This window comes from Podarcis erhardii (genome assembly GCF_964252035.2).
Source record: "Podarcis erhardii genome assembly, chromosome: 3".
NCBI lineage: Eukaryota > Metazoa > Chordata > Lepidosauria > Squamata > Lacertidae > Podarcis > Podarcis erhardii.
This window is the reverse complement of record NC_138507.1, coordinates 65513696-65530573: the sequence shown is the minus strand read 5'-3', so window position 1 is coordinate 65530573 and position 16878 is coordinate 65513696.

Sequence of the window (16878 nt, the reverse complement as noted above, 5' to 3'; positions counted from 1 at the left end):
GGCTTCAGCCTAGACTGAAATGCATGGGTTGCAGTCAACTAACCTGAAAGCCAATGCAAGACCTCCTGCTAGTGCAATGGGGCCTCCCACATTTATACTCCAGCACCTTTCCAGCTTCTCAAAATTGCCCCCTCAGAGCAGTGCATGGGGGAGATCTTTCCACTGAGCAAGCAGAATTGCTTGTGGGTTTCCCGCAGATATTTGGCTGGCCACTGTGAGAACAGGATGCTGGACTAGAAGAGTTATGATCCAGAATACTCTTCTTGTGTTCTTAATGATCCTATTAGCTCAATATAGAATTCCACTGTGTTTTCTTTGCTAAGTGCTTTAAAAATATTTAAGATTCGTTATGCCAACACCTGAAGGCTTTTTTTTTAATGCAGCCAATAAATAGTTTTCCTAACAGAATGTAGCAGCCGAAGTGCAAATCAATCTGTGTATATTTCTTTAAAGGTGGTGAGTATCCTGTATTACATAATAAAGCTGCTATTTAAGGCAAGCTTCTTCCGAAGTACAGCTGTAAAGTGTGTGTTCAATGAAGTTTTCCATGAAAACATCTAATCAAGACAGTTTAATTGGCTGCAATTATGTATATTCTGATGCTTTTGGTTATCTTCAAGATAAAATATGACATTAATGTTATTTCGGGAAAGTAGATCTAATTGCATTATTGTTTGTTTTGTTTACTGCCATCACCAGATGAAAAACAGCCATTTTGCCAAGTAATGTGGGCACTATCACATTAATTAAGTATATAAGGCTGTGATGTATGTGTTGAAGTTGAAAAACATAAAAATAGTGTTGCTTGAATTAAATTGATGAATCTTTACACTTGACTGTATACATTTCCTGCTGTTTCCATTCTCATTCTTGAGCAGAAATGAGAGGCAGGCCTTCATTTCAGATTTGCTTTGCTGACTTTGTAGTTTTTCACATCATGCACAGTTAAGCTAGCTGAGCCTATTGGAGCACATTGTGTGTTGTAGTGCCCATGGTGAAGATGTCCCAAACTTCAGTGTGGTGCTCCATGTAGGTACTGTAATATTGACATGTGTGGGGTAGTGGTTAGAGTGTTGGACTAGACCAAGGAACATGGGATCCTAGTCTCCATTCAGCTATGAAGCTCATTGGGTGACCTTGGACCAGTCACTGTCTCTCAGCCAAACCTACCTTACAGGGTTGTTGTGAGGATAAAAGGGGGAGAGGGAGAACCACATATTTCACCTTGAGCTTCTTGCAGGAAAGATGGAATATAAATGTATTAAATAAATAAAAATGAAAAATATGGAATATCCTTACACCGGCATCATGAGTGGCCACTAGGCACATGTGACACTGGAGAAGCTTACAAACACAATCCCACATGTGCAATGCCCCTACATGGAAGCAGTTTTTGTTACCATCCATGGGGGTCAGGGCATAAAGCATGAAGAGGTTGTTTACTGCTTTAGACAGGGATATAATTTTTAATAATATTTGTTCACATATATAGCACTTTATTCTAATATTCAAAAGTGTTTCTCATTATAGTGTCTTGGTAGACCTTAACGCGGGTGGTGCTGTAGTCTAAACTACTGAGCCTCTTGGACTTGCCGATTGGAAGGTCAGCAGTTCGAATCCCCTTGAGCTCCCATTGCTCTGTCTTAGCTCCTGCCAACCTAGCAGTTTGAAAGCATACCAGTGCAAGTAGATAAATAGTTACCATTGTGGTAGGAAGGTAAACGGCATTTCTGTGTGATCTGGCTTCCATCACAGTGTTCCGTTGCACCAGAAGTCCTGGCCACATGAACCAGAAAGCTGCCTGTGGACAAACACCAGCTTGCTCGGCCTGAAAGTGAGATGAGTGCTGTACTCTATAGTCGCCTTTGACTGGACTTAACCATCCAGGGGTCCTTTACCTTTACCTTTTACCTTTTAAACCTTAACAGCAATCCTGTAAGATATGTCAGTATTTATCCCCATGCTGCAGATAGAAAGGCTGGGGCTGAAAAATACTTTCTTAAGACTTCCTAATGAGGCTAAGGCAGCACTTCACATCTCATGTCACACCCTCTTCGCCAATGCGCTGTACCCAGGCATAGTATCAGCAATGTCTGCTAAGCATCACACTCCTACATCACTGAACTCTCAGAACCATACATAAGCTTCCTGGAAGCTTAGATTGGTCTAGCTTGCACCGCTTATATAGCACCATCTTGAGAGATTGATTCAACCTGACAATAGCTTGATAATTAGGAATGCTCTCAGGGCCAACCTTTGGGGCATGTAGCCAGCCACTTTCCCCCCCTCCGGGCTGACATTTTCATCAGCCAGGATTCCAGCAGGCTCTTGTTAAAGCGGTCATCCAAACACTGTCATAAGCACAAATTCTTATTCAACATCATTCTGAAAACAAAAACAATAAAATCTGTTTAGCAGCAGCATGCTGTATCGGGGGGATTGAGAGATCAGATGACTGCATCACCAGGGGCATGCAAGAATTCAAGGTGACAGAAAAGGCAACAGCTAGAAAGTAGGTGGTCAACAATGGACTGAAAGGACATGTAAATCAATGCTCTCCAGCACAGCACAATGTTCTCATGCTCTCCACATAATAAGCACTAGAGTGGCATTGGAGGCCACCACATGGTATAGTGCTCAGGTGATGGCTGCTTGAAAACTTCCTCTGCGTTGCTGCTGCACAACATGGTAAAGTGCTAAATGCATAACTTGCCACATGGCTTGGGTGCTGGGTCTCTATGACATGCCCAGAAAGCCAACCAGTTCACATGAAGAAGCAACTGTACAGATTCACTTTCAATTAGTTTCCACACAACTGAATGGGGTCTTATATACAGTAGATTGCATACAAGTGACTTTGCCACACAGTGGCTACTAACAGAGGTGCCGTGAGGCTGGTATATGTCATGTGGTCATGCGTCAATAAAGTGAATTTTAACATGACACCACAACTGATCGGAATTGTGGACATTTAAATGTTAATAAATTGGCCTCACGAAACATCTTACAAGCTTGCTGTTGTAGCTCTAAATTGGGGGATCAGATGGTCATCATTAAATATTCCCAATTGTATCTACTCCGAGCATCATGATGTTAGTATTTTTGTTATTAATTAATTTGTTATGCCACTTTCATTTGACATTGCAAGCTGCTGCCGTTTTTTGTGTGTAAAACAAAACACTAAACTTTCAATACAAAATAAAATAAAATAAAAATTCCTTCCAGTAGCACCTTAGAGACCAACTAAGTTTGTTACTGGTATGAGCTTTCGTGTGCATGCACACTTCTTCAGATACACTGAAACAGAAGTCACCAGACCCTTATATACAAAATAAAACACTAATCGATAGGCTGGGGCTATATGCATCCTACCTTAAATTAATGCTGGATTGTAGTTTTTATTATTATACAGTCATTTTTTTGTTTTCTATTGACCCTTGGCTGTCATCTGTATTTCTTCCTTTCATCTTGATTGGCCTCCAACATACGGATTACTTTTCAGAAAGAGCTGCTGCATTTTTAATTTCACATCAGCCAAGACTCATGCCAAGAAGCTCCACCACCCACCTTTGGTCAATAAATATCATTACTGCAAACAAGCATGAATTGGAAGAGCAGAACAAATCAAGAAGTGCTTTTGACAGGCTTCCCTGGCAGTGTAGGAGGATATTCTACAATTCTAAAAATAGCTTCAGCAGATTTCATAGACAATTTGCAATATCTCCTTAAGTCCTCCCTACAAAAGATAGTCCCAGAGCCCACATCCTGAATCTGACACATGACTTATAATAATAACCTTCTTGAGCAATACATTATCTTCATTTTGTTTTCAGCTGAGGAACGAAACAGTAATCAAGAACCGTGATCAACATAGTTTTTCTTCCTTTCCTCAGCAGATGATCCTTAGACTTGCATAAGTGCCTTGGAGCTCCACAGCCAACTGAATCACTGCAACTTCCCTAAATGAGTCCTCTTCACAATGCCAGTGTGTCTGCCCTTTTCTCCAATCCCCCAGTCCTGATTAGCAAATCTGCTTGAACCTCATTGTCAACATTACAATTTCACCTCCATTTTGGATCCCTGCACAATCATTTTAGTTTAAACATCTCCATTGACACCTTGTCTAGAAATGGAAAATTGGATGGCCTGGGATCAGTTAAATGTGCAAAAGTGGACCCTTGCATGTCCATATTAGATTTGTTTGCCACCAATGCCCACCAGCTGCCTCTGGTGTTGTTTTAGGGCTGCACAGCCTCCAGACTTAGTGAGCATATTCCAAACTTCAATATGTTAGCTCTTGCTGGATATATTTAGTACCAATTAACAATTTTGTAATACTATGGCTAAGAACACATATTCCACAGAATCTTTACTGGTTTATCACACCTCTATTATTATGGAGCCTGACTGACCACTCATGGTGACCTAAGAAAATTTACTTCTGGCCTTCAGCTAAGTCTTCTTCTCCTTTGACAATCACTCATAGCCAAATAAGCTAGTACATGGGTTGGCAAACTAAGGTCCGCGGGCTGGATCAGGCCCAATTGCCTTCTGGATCTAGCCCGTGGATGGTCCAGGAATCGCCACGTGGATCGCTAGCGTGCGTGTTCTTTCCCTCTCCCTCACATGGTGGTGGCGGTGGTGGTGCCTCCTCCCTCCCTCCCTCCCTCCTCCTGCCTTCTCCCTGCCCTGCCTAGAGGAGGAAGGGGGCTGGGCTTTGTTGGTGCCAGTAGCAGCAGCACTCAAGTGGCCGCTATTTTAAGCAGCCCCTCTCCAGAGCCCTTTCGTGCGCTGCTCATCGTCTCTCCACTGCTGCCAGCCCCTGCTGCTCGCAAGACAGGTAAGCAGCCACCGGGGCTTGTCCAGTGCTGTGGAGAAAAGAGGGGAGAGACAGTGGGGGGTGGCTTATAGTCGTCCCCCCCACAAGGTCTGAGGGACAGTGGACCGGCCCCCTGCTCAAAAAGTTTGCTGACCCCTGATAGATTAGCCCTAACAATATGAAAGCTGGCCACACCTGTTATGTGGAAAGACCCATCCTAATTCAGCTAACATGATTCATGCATTTTGAAATTATGAACACAAATTAGCTGCACATCCAAAATGAGGATGCAGACTGCACTGCATTACTTTGACTGAGATGCACATTCTAGTCTGTATCCCCATTCCTATTCACATGCAGCTACTCATACAGTAGCACCATGCATTGGGACCAGTGCTTTTGGGGACTGGGGCCACAGAGTGGTGGGCCATTGAGTGCTTCTGGCCTAACTGGCACTTAAATTTAATTGTACTGACAGAATGTGTGAAACATATGAGGCCCCCAACTTTAGTAATGCAGCATGGTAATAACATTATGAGATTCTTCTTCTTTGTTGCAGATTATTATATTTGGTGACATTTTCAATGCCATTTGAAAAGTACTTAAAAAAACCCATTCTGTATTGTTACATTCAAATAGCTTAGTAAATAAAACTAGCAGTCTGTTTCCCCCGCCCCCCAATATAATACATTTTACTGCCGCAAAAGCAGAGAAGCTACAGAACATCCATGTTTCTTTTAAAGCAGGCTTCTTCAAATGGCGATAGGAACGTCAACAGAAGGCGATGCAAAATGTATTACAGCTATTCATCATATTCGGCTGATGTTCCCACTCTGCCAATAATTTAATTAATCAGTTTGGATAGAAACAGCTTATTCATTCATGCACAGTGTCACCACGCCTGTGCCAGACTGTTGGTATTCTATTGTTTAGACTAAATTAGCTGTAGGAGTACCAATCACAGATATTCCATCAGCACCTCTGGGAAACAGCTTGACAGCATAATGGATGTCAGAGGCAATATAAATGTTCTATCAAGTCAGCAGTGCCATGTATGAAGACTAGGCTGTTCTGACCCACCTGCAATTGGACACCCATGAAGCAAGGCAGGCCAGTGATGCCAGCACCATGGAAAGCTCCCAGTGAGCAACTTACTCCAGTGAAGGCTGGAGGTGGACTGAGCTTTACAGCCATTTTATTTTTATGAGAATTTCCTCACCTATCTAATGAGTACACGTCAGTCAAGTTGGCTTGCAACAAATTGGATTACATATCCACAACAAAACTTCAGTTTTGTTTTAATACACATTTAAACACAAAAAACCAGGATAGAGGCAGGTTGCATAGATAAAACAATATATTCAGACGAAATGTCACCTGGTCAGTAAGACAAAATTGAATTGTTGGGTAGCTGTTGCAGGATCTCATGGGCATATGATCCCATCCAACTGATGTTTTCAAAGGTTCTTCAAAAATATCCACATAGAGAGTGTGCTGAAATAATCCAGTCTTACTGTAATGAATGCATGTGCTTCTATAACCAGATCTCATCTCCTCAGTAATGGGTGCAGTTAGTGCACCACCTTAAGCTGGGCAAATTGGTTCCTAGCCATCACTGCCACCGGTGCATACAAGTGCAAGGCTCAATTCAATAACACCCACAATGGATGAACCTGGTTCTTCAAACTGAGTGCAACCCAATCCAAAACAGGTTTGTGGGTTTGTTTATTAATATACTTCACTTCATTCCTTGCCTCCATCTAGCCTACCCTTCCTAAGCTCTGTATAGAAAATGTGAATCCTTAAGAACCAACCTCCTGGCCTGAAGACAAGTGCTTCTGGCAAGTGCTCCCTGTGCCACTGGGCAGGTGTGGGAGGTACAAAACTCAAGTGAATCAAAGGGAAGGTCTTGACAGGGGTCCTGGTTCAAATTCTGAAGCCTCCTGGCCACCAGCTCAAGGCTCAGAACCAGGGACATGGTTCTTTGTTCCATCTATCAAAATCCAAAATGGTGCCCTTGTTTGTGGTTCTCCAGTATTTTGCTCAGCTAGTCAAAAAGTGAGCATCTGTTATTGTTGTTGTTTAGTCGTTTAGTCGTGTCCGACTCTTCGTGACCCCATGGACCAGAGCACGCCAGGCACTTCTGTCCTCCACTGCCTCCCGCAGTTTGGTCAAACTCATGCTGGTAGCCTCGAAAACACTATCCAACCATCTCGTCCTCTGTCGCCCCCTTCTCCTTGTGCCCTCCATCTTTCCCAACATCAGGGTCTTCTCCAGGGAGTCTTCTCTTCTCATGAGGTGGCCAAAGTACTGGAGCCTCAGCTTCACGATCTGTCCTTCCAGTGAGCACTCAGGGCTGATTTCCTTAAGAATGGATACGTTTGATCTTCTTGCAGTCCATGGGACTCTCAAGAGTCTCCTCCAGCACGATAATTCAAAAGCATCAATTCTTCGGCGATCAGCCTTCTTGATGGTCCAGCTTTCACTTCCATACATCACTACTGGGAAAACCATAGCTTTAACTATACGAACCTTTGTTGGCAAGGTGACGTCTCTACTTCTCAAGATGCTGTCTAGGCCTGTCATTGCCCTTCTCCCAAGAAGCAGGCGTCTTTTAATTTCGTGGCTGCTGTCACCATCTGCAGTGATCATGGAGCCCAAGAAAGTAAAATCTCTCACTGCCTCCATTTCTTCCCCTTCTATTTGCCAGGAGGTGATGGGACCAGTGGCCATGATTTTTGTTGATGTTGAGCTTCAGACCATATTTTGCACTCTCCTCTTTCACCCTCATTAAAAGGTTCTTTAATTCCTCCTCACTTTCTGCCATCAAGGTTGTGTCATCTGCATATCTGAGGTTGTTGATATTTCTTCCGGCAATCTTAATTCCGGCTAGGGATTCATCCAGCCCAGCCTTTCGCCTGATGAGTTCTGCATATAAGTTAAATAAGCAGGGCAACAAAATACAGCCTTGTCGTACTCCTTTCCCAATTTTGAACCAATCAGTTGTTCCATATCCAGTTCTAACTGTAGATTCTTGTCCCACATAGAGATTTCTCAGGAGACAGATGAGGTGATCAGGCACTCCCATTTCTTTAAGAACTTGCCATAGTTTGCCGTGGTCGACACTGTCAAAGGCTTTTGCATAGTCAATGAAGCAGAAGTAGATGTCTTTCTGGAACTCTCTAGCTTTCTCTATAATCCAGCGCATGTTTGCAATTTGGTCTCTGGTTCCTCTGCCCCTTCGAAATCCAGCTTGCACTTCTGGGAGTTCTTGGTCCACATACTGCTTAAGCCTGCCTTGTAGAATTTTAAGCATAACCTTGCTAGCGTGTGAAATGAGTGCAATTGTGCGGTAGTTGGAGCATTCTTTGGCACTGCCCTTCTTTGGGATTGGGATGTAGACTGATCTTCTCCAATCTTCTGGCCACTGCTGAGTTTTCCAAACTTGCTGGCATATTGAGTGTAGCACCTTAACAGCATCATCTTTTAAAATTTTAAATAGTTCAGCTGGAATACCATCACTTCCACTGGCCTTGTTATTTGCAGTGCTTTCTAAGGCCCATTTGACTTCACTCTCCAGGATGTCTGGCTCAAGGTCAGCAACCACACTACCTGGGGTATACGAGACATCTATATCTTTCTGGTATAATTCCTCTGTGTATTCTTGCCACCTCTTCTTGATGTCTTCTGCTTCTGTTAGGTCCTTTCCACTTTTGTCCTTTATTACGGTAATCTTTGTACGAAATGTTCCTTTCATATCTCCAATTTTCTTGAACAGATCTCTGGTTCTTTCCATTCTATTGCTTTCCTCTATTTCTTTGCATTGCTCGTTTAAGAAGACCTTCTTGTCTCTCCTTGCTATTCTTTGGAAATCCACATTCAATTTCCTGTATCTTTCACTATCTCCCTCGCATTTTGCTTGCCTTCTCTCCCCCGCTATTTGTAAGGCCTCGTTGGACAGCCACGTTGCTTTCTTGCATTTCCTTTTCAGTGGGATGATTTTCGTTGCTGCCTCCTGTATAATGTTGCGAGCCTCCATCCATAGTTCTTCAGGCACTCTGTCCACCATATCTAAATCCTTAAACCTGTTCCTCACTTCCACTGTGTATTCATAAGGGATTTGATTTAGATTGTATCTTACCAGCCCAGTGGTTTTTCCTACTTTCTTCAGTTTAAGCTTGAATTTTGCTATAAGAAGCTGATGATCTGAGCCACAGTCAGCTCCAGGTCTTGTTTTTGCTGACTGTATAGAGCTTCTCCATCTTTGGCTGCAGAGAATATAATCAATCTGATTTCGATGCTGCCCATCTGGTGATGTCCATGTGTAGAGTCGTCTCTTGCGTTGTTGGAAAAGCGTGTTTGTGATGACCAGCTTGTTCTCTTGACAGAACTCTATTGGCCTTTGCCCTGCTTCGTTTTGATCTCCAAGGCCAAACTTGCCAGTTGTTCCTTTTATCTCTTGACTCCCTACTTTAGCATTCCAATCCCCTATAATGAGAAGAACATCCTTCTTTGGTGTCACTTCTATAAGGTGTTGTAAGTCTTCATAGAATTGGTCAATTTCAGTTTCTTCAGCACCAGTAGTTGGTGCATAAACTTGGATTACTGTGATGTTAAAAGGTCTGCCTTGGATTTGTATCAAGATCATTCTATCATTTTTGAGATTGCATCCCAGTACAGCTTTCGCCACTCTTTTGTTGACTATGAGGGCCACTCCATTTCTTTTATGGGTTTCTTGCCCACAGTAGTAGATATGATGGTCATCCGAACTGAATTCACCCATTCCCGTCCATTTTAGTTCACTGATGCCCAGGATGTCAATATTTATTCTTGCCATCTCATTTTTGACCACTTCCAACTTACCCAGGTTCATGGTTCTTACATTCCAGGTTCCTATGCAATATTTTTCTTTACAGCATTGGACTTTCCTTTCACTTCTGTTATAAGCCTGCTCTAATGGAGAGCACTGAAGCTAAAGGCCTTTATTTCCACCAATTAGCCAAAATTACCCAGATCAGTAGTGAATAGCACAAAGTAATTCTCCTTTCTTTGAGCTTTAATGACCAACAAGTGATTACAGAACCTTTGTTAAACATCACTCTTCTTTCAGTTTTCATTTATCCAAGCTATGAGTTCAGGACTTAGCTTTTTTGCAGTCTAAGTCTAAGAATGTTTGTATAAGTCCAATTTGTTAAACATGTGTTTAGGGCTTCAGCTTTAATTGGTCATGGGAGAGTTGACTGCATAACATTTAACATCATGGTACATTACTTGGGAGTGACAAAATTCCTCTGAGTCATTCCAACCCAGAAATGAGACTATCGGCCATTCTTTGGCTTACTTACCACAAATCTGTGAAATTACCCACTTTGGGCAGCACATTCCAGAGGAGGCAACCATTCTGCCACTTCCATTTCCATTGTTATATGTTCTGTAGGATGGTGTTACATGTACACAGCCTACAGTCCACAGTAGGGTGGTGTTGGCAACTTTTACTTCATGTGCAAAAATATAGAAGCTGCAGAGTTACAGAAAGTGTAACCTACAATTTACTAAAACAAATTGTTTTTAAAGTAGTATGTGCTAACTACCTTGTATCAGACCCAAATCAGTTACACAAGCCCCATCTACCACCCCCTAGGGCTGCATTCTTATGAACACTTACCCAAGAACAACTCCAGCTAAACTCAGTGGGTCTTGCTTCCATGTGAACATGCTACACAGGATAGAACAACATGTCAGAACGCTACTGCCAATAAAACATCACTCCTGCTAACTCTAATACTGTGCCAAAGATCCTTGGAACTCTTTGGAACACTCACTTTATGAAGAAGAAGAAGAGTTTGGATTTGATATCCTTCTTTATCACTACCCTAAGGAGTCTCAAAGCGGCTAACATTCTCCTTTCCCTTCTTCCCCCACAACAAACACTCGGGGGGGGGGAGTGAGTCTGAGAGACTTCAGAGAAGTGTGACTAGCCCAAGGTCACCCAGCAGCTGCATGTGGAGGAGCGGGGAAGCGAATCCAGTTCGCCAGAAGTGACTCATGGGCACCATAGCTGTCAACTTTTCTTGCGAGGAATCCTATTCGGAATAAGGGAATTTCCCTTAAAAAAGGGAAATGTTGACAGCTATGATGGGCACAAAGATTACAAACAGGGCACATGCTTGGTTTGCTCAGCTTACGTACCATGTCTGATAAATGCAAATAATATTGTAAATAATTTGCTTCTCTATTACAGAGAATCAAAGTAGACAACCCTCTTTTTCTGTTTGGGCTTATATGTGCATATGTGTAACAGTGATGGGGGGGGGCATTTCAGAGTACAAAATCTTATCAAATTCATGACCAGAAAAAGATGTAGCAAACTAACAAAACAAGATCGATTCTTCTTTCATTGTATACGTTTGTTCCCATAGGGCTGACAGAGGGTTAAGTGCCTGTTTCTCCTGCAGGCTTCCTGTATGGTAAGTCATCAAACATGCTTGACAACAGCCAGAGAAATTGCTGCTCAGAGTTTGAGGCAGCTGCCAGTTATAAATACTAGGTTCCAACAGCTCCATCCCTTGTAAATGACCAGATTGGAAAAGTCACATGCAGCATAGTAATTGTATGGATGTATTGTATACAAACTGACATTTTATTGCGCAATTGGAATTAGGATTGGACATGTGACTTTGACTTTCAGATCTGGTTTGGTGCTTCATAAATGAATGCCACCACTGAGAGGATAGAAGCATTAAGAAATATGGTATACCGTAATTCTTATCAGAATTAATATAAATGGTGATAGGATTTGATGTTGCTTTGGCTCTATCCAGGTTGTGCCCCCAGTGACAGCCTGGCCTACGAGAAGCAAATAGATGCTTTTCCTGAGGCAAGGAATAGTTCAGAAGAAACATCTCGCCCTCTGAAATAAATCCAAACAATTATGTTGTGCATAAGATGAAGAATCAGGAAGGAACGACTCGACCCAGGACCCTGCAGGCCACAGTTGCTTCCCTGCGTCATTCTGTTTATTGGGTTTTCTTTTAATCACACAAGCTTGGAGATGTTATACAATTGTGATTGGGGTTTGAAGGCTTGTGGAATTGGAAAATATTGTTCAGTTTATAAATAGAAGCCATACCTTTGTTTCAGCGACAGTGCCTTTTTCAAAGTAACCAGAACTGTCTGAAATTAACAGGCTTTTCATAACTCATTTTGGAGGCTGTCTCTCATCTGGCTCTTTGCCCCAATTTTAGGAACACTGCCTCCAATCACCAGGCCATGGAGCTGACAAGTACTGTGGCGACATGTGTTATTTCCCTCACTACTTCCTGATAGGGAGCCATGGTCCTCATTTAGTGTCAAGCTGCACATTCCCCCCCCCCATGAGGCCTCAAACTAATTGGAGTATATACAGTTCAATCTGTGGAGCAGTCAGGCCCAAATACAATTAGATTGCTCAAAACAAAGCTGCAGATCTGAAGAGCACAGAGAGAGGAAGAGAGAGCATAAATTAATTCAAGCTTATTTCCAAATAAGGTTGGGTAAGGTTTTTCTGTGGCTGATTTCACAAGAGGCAGGGTGGTCATGTGTCCCACTTCACAGAGGACAGTCCTTTATCTGAAAGGCTGTCAGAGGCAGAGGACAATCTTCTGTTTGAAGCAGTCCTCTATTTGAAGGCCTGCCCAGGTCCAATCTGGTTTTAAGATAAAGAACCAAAAGAAGGGGAAACAGCAGAGTTGCCAATTAATAGCCGGTACCTGGACAGCAGATGCTAACACCTTCATATACTTATAGTTACCATGGCTAAATTTCAATCCATATTCATTATTATGCAAATCTGCCCCCCTTTGAACTTTTTTTTGACCATGCACTTCTTCCTTTATAGTGATGCGTAAGTGGTTATGGTATAAGGAAGTGGGTTTGGTCCTCTTTTTTACAGGAAACATCCCTTACATCTGCCCATATTGTCAAACATTATTAAATAGAACTCAGCAGAAACAAGCTTCACAGAGGCATGAGAAACTGCCTCATGCTAAGTCAGATCACTGGTACAGCTAGCTCAGGATTGCCCACATTGACTGGCAGCTGTCCAGGGTTTTAGGTAGGAGCTTTTTCCAGCCCCAGCAGGAGACACCAGGGATTGAACCTGTGACCTTCTGCATGCAAAGCATTTGCTTTACCAACTGAGCTATGGCCCTTCCCTATAGCCCAACAGCGAAGGACGTAAGGCAAAGGGGCTTTTGAAAAGGGTTCCACTTAGAGGAGTACTAGGTGCAGAAAAAGGTGGTTTCTTGGTTCTGCATGGATTTACACTGTCCACTTTCCCATAGTAGTAAAGTCCAAGGGACGTTCTTCTACACAGGGCATTTCCACATAACAAGATAATACCAGAGGGGGTATGCCGGAGAAGGACTAGAGGAAGACATAAATCAAAAGAATAATTGATAGTTTCCCTATCCTCTGACCTCCCCCCCCCCCAAAAAAAAAACCATGGAGAAAATTATGCCAGCCTAGGAGCTGAGTAATTCAATCCTGTTTATTTTGAAACTTTTTTTTCTTTAAAGGATGGACAAGCACAAGAGTTGTGCTCTGTTCTAATTTCTGCCATGCCAGTGGGAGCCCTGCAGAGTGTTGAATAAGGTAGAAGAACCACATTCTGTTCCACTACCTCACTCAAGCCTTAGGATTGCAGAACTGGTGCCTTTAAAACATTGCACACTGTGTGCATCTCTCAGTTGTGATGAGCCTGTAATGCTGACAATGCAGGGATCTCCATCTATAACAGCTACTGATATCACTTAGTCCATTTATTTAGTCCCCACAGTCTTCTTCCAACATAACTGAATTTGCTCCATAATTTTAAAATGAAAGGGCACAGTTTAACACTAAATCTTAAGGCCATTCTTATGGACTAGTTGGAAAGGCAGGGAGGCAAGGAAAGAGACTGCTGGTGTTCCTCTTTTTCTGCCAGTAAGGAAAGGGACAGCAGGATGCAAAATTGCAATTTTATTTCTGTTTCGACTTTTTGCAATCTCACATTTCAGTGCCCATTTATATTACATTTTAATTTTTGATAGAAGACTGTGCTGGAGGGCTGTTACAGATCAGTTTGTTCAGGTAGAAAGTATTTATATTAGCTACTTCAAAAGATATTGGCAAAGAAGTGACACCCCATTCCTCTGAACAGGAACTTGCATCAGCTAAGAACCACTTCACGTGATGCCGATTATTAGCAGGAGCTGGCACAAGTCCTGCTACTGCAGCAGTGTTTTATCCCCCATGTGCCCCTGCACACACACACAAAAAAACTGACACGGGGTGGTGGTGGTTCAGGAGAACTCTCAGAACAGTGCGTGGGGGGCAGGGAGAGGGAAGATTGTTCCGTCTGGCAAGCAGAAATGCCTGCACTCACATAACAACAACAACAACAACAACAACAATAATAATAATAATAATAATAATTATTTCCCCAGCCACTCTGGGCGGCTTCCAACAAAATATTAAAATGCAATAGTCTTTTAAATATTAAAAGCTTCCCTAAACAGGGCTGCCTTCAGATGTCTTCTAAAAGTCTGGTAGTTGTTTTTCTCTTTGACATCTGATGGGAGGGCGTTCCACAGGTCAGGTGCCACTACCGAGAAGGCCCTCTGTCTGGTTCCCTGTAACTTGGCTTCTTGCAGTGAGGGAACCGGCAGAAGGCCCTCAGCACTGGACCTCAGTGTCTGGGCAGAATGATGGGGGTGGAGATGCTCCTTCAGGTATACTGGACCGAGGCTGTTAGGGCTTTAAAGGTCAGCACCAATACTTTGAATTGTGCTCAGAAACGTACTGGGAGCCAGTGTAGGTCTTTCAAGACCAGTGAACAATGAATTCCTCCCTATATATATATGAATCAACTTCCCTCAAGAATAAAACAACCTAAAACACAGAAGTAATACATACAGATCCAACTCTACTAAAAGATAAGCATCCAAAATTAAGATCCAAAGAACATTTTTGCCAGGCATCTAAAACCAGATAGCAATGGTGCTAGGTGTGCCTCCCTGGGGAGAGCATTCCATAAAAGAGGAACCACCACTGAGAAGGCCTGTTCTTATCTCCCTCTGCACCTCCCTCGGAGGGAGCACATGGAGACAGGCCTCAGATGAAGTCCAATTTCTCGCACCAGACTATTTCCCCGAAACCACAACCACCTACCTATCAGTTGGCATCACTCACGACATCAGCTGATGGGGCAGAATTAATAATAATGCAAGGCTGTCTGTGTTGACAGTTCTGTGAATCTTGTGTGTAATGTTCTGTAGGCAAAGGCTGCAATCTCAAGCATATTCACCAAGCAGCAGCTCCAATTCAATGAGACAGGACTTACTTCTGATTAATAGTGGGCCTGGTCTGTTCAGAACTCAGATATGATTTCAGACTTTGGCTGCCTTTAATGCACATGACACAATTTTCCACCGCACAACATATTTGTACAACATACAGTTCAGCTTTATGGCCTAGTCGTGGCAGCAGGTTCCAGTTTTCACAAGTATCCTTGAAAAAATATTACAGCAGCTGAAACCCATAGACCTGGTCAGTGCATGCATTGCACAACCCTTCGACAGTTCTGCAGAAACTGTTGTGGTGGGGGCACAGAGAAGTCATTGGAGATTGACACCGAGTGGTTTGGTGAAGGGAAGCAGGGACTGCATTCCATTAAGAAATCCATGGTTGTTAAGAAAACTCTGATATTCAAACACCCTTCTCAGATGTCTAACCTCAGTGTTAAAGGGCCAGATGAGCAGTAATTGGTTCCATTTAGGCACTTATTATTTTTAGATAATATATTGCTAGATGAGCATGGATGCATGTGTAATATCTGTTTCCAAGTCAAGTGTTTTGTTTGCACAGTCATATCCTTGAATTAGGAGTTCTCTGTTAGTTTAAACCAGGGGTCTTCTATGAAGACTTACAACACCTTCTAGAAATGACACCAAAGGATGTTCTTCACATTATAGGGGATTGGAATGCTAAAGTAGGGAGTCAAGAGATAAAAGGAACAACTGGCAAGTTTGGCCTTGGAGTTCAAGACAAAGCAGGGCAAAGGCTAATAGAGTTCTGTCAAGAGAACAAGCTGGTCATCACAAACACTCTTTTCCAACAACACAAGAGACGACTCTACACATGGACATCACCAGATGGGCAGCATCGAAATCAGATTGATTATATTCTCTGCAGCCAAAGATGGAGAAGCTCTATACAGTCAGCAAAAACAAGACCTGGAGCTGACTGTGGCTCAGATCATCAGCTTCTTATAGCAAAATTCAAGCTTAAACTGAAGAAAGTAGGAAAAACCACTGGGCCAGTAAGATACAATCTAAAATCCTTTATGAATACACAGTGGAAGGGAGGAACAGGTTTAAGGATTTAGATTTGGTGGACAGTGCCTGAAGAACTATGGATGGAGGCTCGTAACATTATACAGGAGGCAGCAACGAAAATCATCCCACTGAAAAGGAAATGCAAGAAAGCAACGTGGCTGTCCAACGAGGCCTTACAAATAGCGGGGGAGAGAAGGCAAGCAAAATGCGAGGGAGATAGTGAAAGATACATGAGTTTGACCAAGCTGCAGGAGGCAGTGGAAGACAGGAGTGCCTGGCGTGCTCTGGTCCATGGGGTCACAATGAGTCGGACACGACTAAACAACACTCAGCCTTTTTATACCTACCGCCCGCTAATGCTAAGGGTAAAATTTCCTTACTGTCCACCAGTGCTCGATGGAAGGATGATTCTGCGCCATAGAACCCCCTACCGCCCACCTAGAATCCTGAAATGCCCACTAGTGGGCGGTAGGAACCAGGTTGACAACCCCTGGTTTAGACTCTCCTCGTAATTTAAAATAGGCCAAGCCCTATTCATCAAATATAACCATTGCTTTAGATCCTGAGCTGAGAAATACACAGAGACATGGATTTTGAATTAATAACATGGCATCATGATATTAGCCAGATTTAATGAAATAGATTAGCAATGCTGTGGTTAGGTTTATTGAGACATTAAAACCTTTTATTAAAATCAAAGAAAAT